The sequence below is a fragment of the Acinonyx jubatus genome, chromosome D2 (assembly GCF_027475565.1).
Source record: "Acinonyx jubatus isolate Ajub_Pintada_27869175 chromosome D2, VMU_Ajub_asm_v1.0, whole genome shotgun sequence".
In the NCBI taxonomy this organism is placed as follows: Eukaryota; Metazoa; Chordata; class Mammalia; order Carnivora; family Felidae; genus Acinonyx; species Acinonyx jubatus.
In genome coordinates this window covers 62,409,669-62,415,738 of record NC_069393.1, presented here as the reverse complement: position 1 = coordinate 62,415,738, position 6,070 = coordinate 62,409,669, and the positions used below count along the sequence as shown (strand labels likewise).

Genomic DNA, 6,070 nt, shown 5'->3' with positions numbered 1-6,070 from the left:
TAAGCAGGGAAGTTAACTTGGTTGCTAAAATGTTGAGTTAGGAAGGTAGAGGTTTCAAAGAATATCAATGTATAAAAAAGGAGTTATGAGAACACAGCAACATAAATTCAATAAGAAAGATCCAAAAGTGAGCTATGACAGGATCTTTCATTTCTTATTTGAAGCCCCACCTATAAAGACATGATGATCTCTGAGATCCTATCTTTCTGATAGTGTCATCATATTTCCCTCTACAGTACAAAACTGTTGGGAATCTTATCCCAATAACCAACTGGCTTTAGATTGCCCACCTACAAATGTGTAGGCCTGTAATTTTTGAGACAATGGGAATACTTGTTAAACATAAAATGTTGATATGTGAACTGAAATATTTAAAGTTAATTATTGGGAGTGCACCATGGAGAGGGCATGGATACTCCCAGTCCTTTCTCCCTATCTCACTCTGTACATCTCTTTCATCTGGCTGCTCCTGAGTTATACCCTTTTATAATAATCTGGTGATCTAATGGCATATTTGCAGCAGAGTGGCATCCAGAAATCATTGTAATTGTGCCAGTATTCCATGCGCTTATTTAAGAGTATTTTCTGTTCAAGGATTTCAAAACACTTCTCTAATGGTACGGAGAAAAGTCAACATGGTAGAGAAGTAGGGGGACTCAAATTTCCCTTGTCCCTCAAACACAGCAATGTTGAGGCCAGAAGACTTGGAATTCCAGGAATGTGGACTACAAATGACAGAAACATCTCCAGGGGCCATGTGGACAACTTGGCAGGCCATAGGTGCGTGAATATGAATTGGGAAAGATGAAACAGGTGGCATAGGCATGGATAGGAGGGATCGCCTTCTGTGGAGAGACCAAAGGAAGAAAAAGAGAGGCTGAGGTGTGGAAGTGTAGGATTGTATTTGGACAAGAGAAAAAACACAGACCGGGAATTGGAAAAAAAGGAGAAAGAACCAGTTTTTAACATGATCTAGAGTTGTGGGTCATCTCTGGACTAGGGTCTGTCACCCTGTACATGCGCCTGGAGGGGAGGGTGAGACAACCTTGGGCTCTGTAGCTCAGGGCTTCAGGAAACAGGACAGCATCCCCACAGTAGTGGCAACACCAGCCTACAACAAACCAAGCCCCTCCATGCTTGATAATTGTGTATCTACCAGAGCATGATTGACACTGACCAAACCAGATGGCCTCTCCTCCAGACCAGTGCAGCCACCGGTTTCAAGGTACCATCAGATATCGGTCCAACAGTTTTGCATTTTCTGATTTTTTTCTTGGTCAATTCCTCTCTCTCTCTCTCTCTGGTTGTTGGTTTTTTAAACAGACATTTTTAATCTATTCTTTTTACACCTCTTCTGTATCTCCTTCTTTATTTTCCTCTGTCCCTCTGGCATAACCCATATAGTTACTCTGATTCTCTGCCTCGTCAATTTTTTTTCCCCATCCCTTGTAACTTCTTTGTATAGGATAAGGCTTCTTCCACCACCACCCCCTTTTTAAATTTTTTTCAGGGTTATTTTGACAAACAAATCAAAGCACACCTGGTGGAAGGTCCAAACCACCACTATGAGTAGGGAGATAAAACAACCAGCATCACAACAACAGAGCTCATGCAACACACTGCAAAAGCATCTCCTAAAAGTCCAGGCCATAGAGAATGTATAACCCCTTTTTAATATAGTACTGCTTGCAGCTTCAGGACACATAACAAGCTACTAAAGCACATAAAGGACAGAAAACTATCCAAAATGATGAAACAAAACAATTATCCTCAAAAGAAATTCCAGGAAGGAATTACAGCTAAAGAACTGCTCAAAACAGATACAAACAATGTATCTGATCTGAATTTAGAATAATAGGGGTGCCTGGGTGGCTCAGTCAGTTTAGTGTCTGACTTTGGCTCAGGTCATGATCTCGTGGTTTGTGGGTTCAAGCCCCACATCGAGCTCTGTGTGAAAGCTCAGAGCTTGGAGCCTGCTTCAGATTCTGTGTCTCCCTCTCTGTCTTCCCCTCCCCTGTTCATGCTCTGTCTCTGTCTGTCCCTCTCTTAAAAATAAATAAATATTAAAAAATTCAAAACAGAATTTAGTACAATAGTCATAAGATTAATAGTTGGGCTTGAAAAAAGCATAGAAGACAGCAGAGAATCTATTGCTGCAGAGATCAAGGAACTAAGAAATAGTCACAACGATTTAAGAAATGTTGTAAATGAGGTGCAAAATAAGCTAGATGCAGTGACAGCAAGGATGGAAGAAGCAGAGGGGAGATTAAGTGAAATAGAAGATAAAATTATGGAAAATGATGAAGCCAAGAAAAACATAAAAAATACTAGACCACAAGGAAAGAATTAGAAAACTAAGTGATTCAATGAAAGATAATAATATTCATATCATAGGAGTTCCATAAGAAGAAGAGAGAGAGAAAGGGGCAGAAGGTATACTTGTACAAATTACAGCTGAGAACTTCCCTAATCTGGGGAAGGAAGCAGACATCCAAATCCAGGAGGAAAAGAAAACTTTCAGATTCAAAAACAATAGGTCTTCACTATGACATATCATAGTGAAACTGGCAAAATACAAAGATAAAGAGAATTCTGAAAGCAGCTAGGGACAAATGAGCATTAACCTACAATGGTAGACACATAAGTGTGGTAGCATACCTGTCCACTGAAACTTGGCAGGTGAGAAGGGACTGGCAGGAAATATTCAATGTGCTGAATAGGAAAAATATGCAGCCAAGAACCCTTTATCCAGCATTATAAGAAGAAGAAGGGCATTATATCATAATTATAGGGTCTATCCATCAAGAAGAGTTAATAATTGTAAATGTTTATGCCCCCAACTTGAAGACCCAAAATATATAAATCAATTAATATCAAATATAAGCAATCTTATTGATAAGAATATGGTAATTGCAGGGGACTTTAATATTCCACTTACAACAATGGACAGATCAGCTAGACAGAAAATCAATAAAGAAAGAATGGTCTTGAGTGATACACTGAACCAGAGGGACTTGACAGATATATTCAGAACTTTTCATCCAAAAGCAGCAGAATATACATTTTTCTCAAGTGCAAATAGAACATTCTCAAGAATAGATCACATACTGGGTTAAAAACAGCCCTCAATAAATATACAAGAACTGAGATCATACTATGCATATTTTCAGACCACAACACTATGAAACTTGAAATCAACCACAGGAAAAAGTTTGGAAATACTACTAAAGAATGAATTGGTCAATCAGGCCCATTCTTTAACTAGAGAAGAAATTTAAAAATGTATGGTAACAAACGAAAATGAAAAGACAACAGTCCAAACTCTTTGGGATGCAGCAAAGGTAGTCCTAAGAGGAAAATATGTTGCAATCCAGGCCTATCTCAAGAAACAAGAAAAACAAAACATAAAACCTAACCACACACCTGAAGGAACTAGAAGCAAAACAGCAAAGAAAACCCCAAAGCCAGCAGAAGAAGAGAAATAATAAAGATTAGAGCAGAAATAAACAATCTAGAATACAAAACAAAAAATAAAACAAAAACAAAAACAACAAAAACAGTAGAACAGATGAATCTAAGAGCTGTTTTTTTTTTAAATAAGCAAAATTGATGAACCCCTAGCCAGACTTCTCAGAAAGAAAGGAGAGAACTCAAATAGGTAAAATTACGAATGAAAGAGGAGAGATCACAACCAACACCACAGAAATAGAAAAAATTATTAAAAATATTATGAAGAATTTTATATCAACAAATGGACAACCTGGAAGAAATGGACAAATTCCTAGACACCCACACACTACCAAAACTCAACTGGGAAGAAATAGAAAATTTAAACAGACCCAGAACCAGTGAAGAAGTGGAATGAGTTTTTAAAAGTCTCCCAACAAATAAGAATCCTGGGCCAGATGGCTTCCCCAGGGAATTATACCAGACATTTAAAGCAGGTTTATTACCTATCCTTCTCAAGCTGTTCCAAAAAAAAAAAAATAGAAATGGAAGGAAAGCTGGACTTATTCTATGAAGCCAGCATCACCTTGATTCCCAAACCAAACAGAAACCCCACTAAAAAGGAGAAATACAGGCCAATATCCATGATGAACATGGATGTAAAAATTCTCAACAAGATACTAGCAAATCAAATTCAATAGTACATTAGAAGAATTATTCACCATGATCAAGTGGGATTCATTCCTGGGCTGCAGGGCTGGGTCAATATTTGCAAATCAATCAATGTGATATATCACATTAATATACTGAAGGAAGGATAAGAACCAAATGATCCTGTCAATAGATGCAGAAGAAGGATCTGACAAAATAAAGCATCCTTTCTTAATAAAAACCCTCAAGAAAGTCAGTATAGAAGGGAACATACTTTAACATCATAAAAAACATACATGAAAAAAGCCCACAGCTAATAAAATCCTCAATGGGGAAAAACTGAGAGCTTTACCCCTGACATCAAGAACATGGCAGAGATGTCCACTCTCATCACTGTTGTTTAACGTAGTGTTGGAAGTCCTAGCCTCAGCAGTCAGACAACAAAATGAAATAAAAGACATCCAAAATGGCAAAAACAAACTCTCACTTTCAGTTTCTGCAGATGACGTGGAAAACCCAAAAGACTCCACCAAAAAGCTGCTAGAACTGATACATGAATTCAGCAAAGTTTCAGGATACAAAAATCACTGTACAGTAATAGGTTGCACTTCTATACAGCAACAATGAAGAAACAGAAAGAGAATACAAGAAATTAATCCTATTTACAATTACACCAAGAACAATAAAATACCTAGGAATAAATCTAACCAAAGATGTAAAATATCTGTATCCTTAAACGTATAGAAAACATGGGAAAGAAAATGAAGAAGACACAAAGAAACGGAAAAATATTCCATGTTCTTGGATTGGAAGAACAAATACGCTAAAATGTCAACACTGCCCAAAGGAGTCTACACATTCAGGGCAATCCCACTAAGAGAGACAGAGACAGAGTGGGGGAGGGGCAGAGAGGGAGGGAGACAGAGAATCCCAAGCAGACTCAACACTGTCAGCCCAGAGCCTAGTGCAGGGCTGAAACTCACAAACTGAGATCAAGACCTGAGCCGAAACCAAGAAGAGTCAGACACATAACCACTAAGCCAGCCAGGCACTCCAGTGGAAGATTTTTTAAAAACACATTTTTGATGTGTCTATAAGTGGGTAGGTGATAAAAGTTTCTATCTAATGTGGAACTTTTTTTTCCCCTATATTCCAGTAAGCTGGGACAAGTTCATCTAACACCTCCTTTGAAGACCAGCAGATGTTTCATAAAGGGTCTATACGTGGGAGGTGAGATTCTGAAGACCTATATCCCCTACTTCAGAGACTACCTGAGCTTCTTCAAAAATAATCCTAATACTTGGCTGGGTTTTAAAAGAGCTAATGAATATAAACAAACAGGCTTCTCAGCATCTGGGAGGAAGCGGCTGAAAGAATTTGCTAAATCCACAAAACAAGTAAATCTTTGCTTAAGACTTGCACATGCCATTAATTAAACATTTTTATTGTGTGGCTTGTTTAAAAAAAAGGAAAAGGAACGTCTTGCATTATGTGAACAGGTCTATAAATAATTAATGGATTATCCAGTTTTCGCTGAATGTCAACAGATTTTAGCTGGGTCCTGCAGAAACACAGTGCCCTTTTACTGCCCGTCATTAAAAGAAAAGGGCTTTAACACTTTGCTAAAGGAAGAGACAAACAAGAGAGGGAACATAGGAGCTAGAAAGGATTGGTTAAAAGGCAAACCATTAAAACATTTTTCTATATCTGAAATATGTACCATTTTCTTTCTCCCAAGGTCTAAGTACAGAGCTTGACTGTGAACTTTCATCAAGGTAAGTCCAGAGACTGTTTCAAGCACCCTAATATATATGAGGTGATTTCCTTGAGGACAAAGATTAGGTTAGGCAGTTCTCAATTATATGCTCTATTACTTATTATCATTATCAACACCATTGCTTGAGTCGATGGTCTTACTCTTATAGATGCTTAATAATAATTCTAATAACCAGTAAATATTTATACTCACCAT

The 6,070-nt window shown here is 37.8% G+C and overlaps 1 long non-coding RNA gene across 1 annotated transcript; it reads left to right on the top strand.

Moving 5' to 3' along the window:
* Positions 1-682: 682 nt before the first annotated feature.
* Positions 683-5,870, top strand: LOC128312694 (uncharacterized). The gene is made up of 3 exons (XR_008292313.1): positions 683-780; positions 5,255-5,328; positions 5,837-5,870. It is a non-coding gene; the product is annotated as an uncharacterized LOC128312694 (long non-coding RNA).
* Positions 5,871-6,070: the final 200 nt, after the last annotated feature.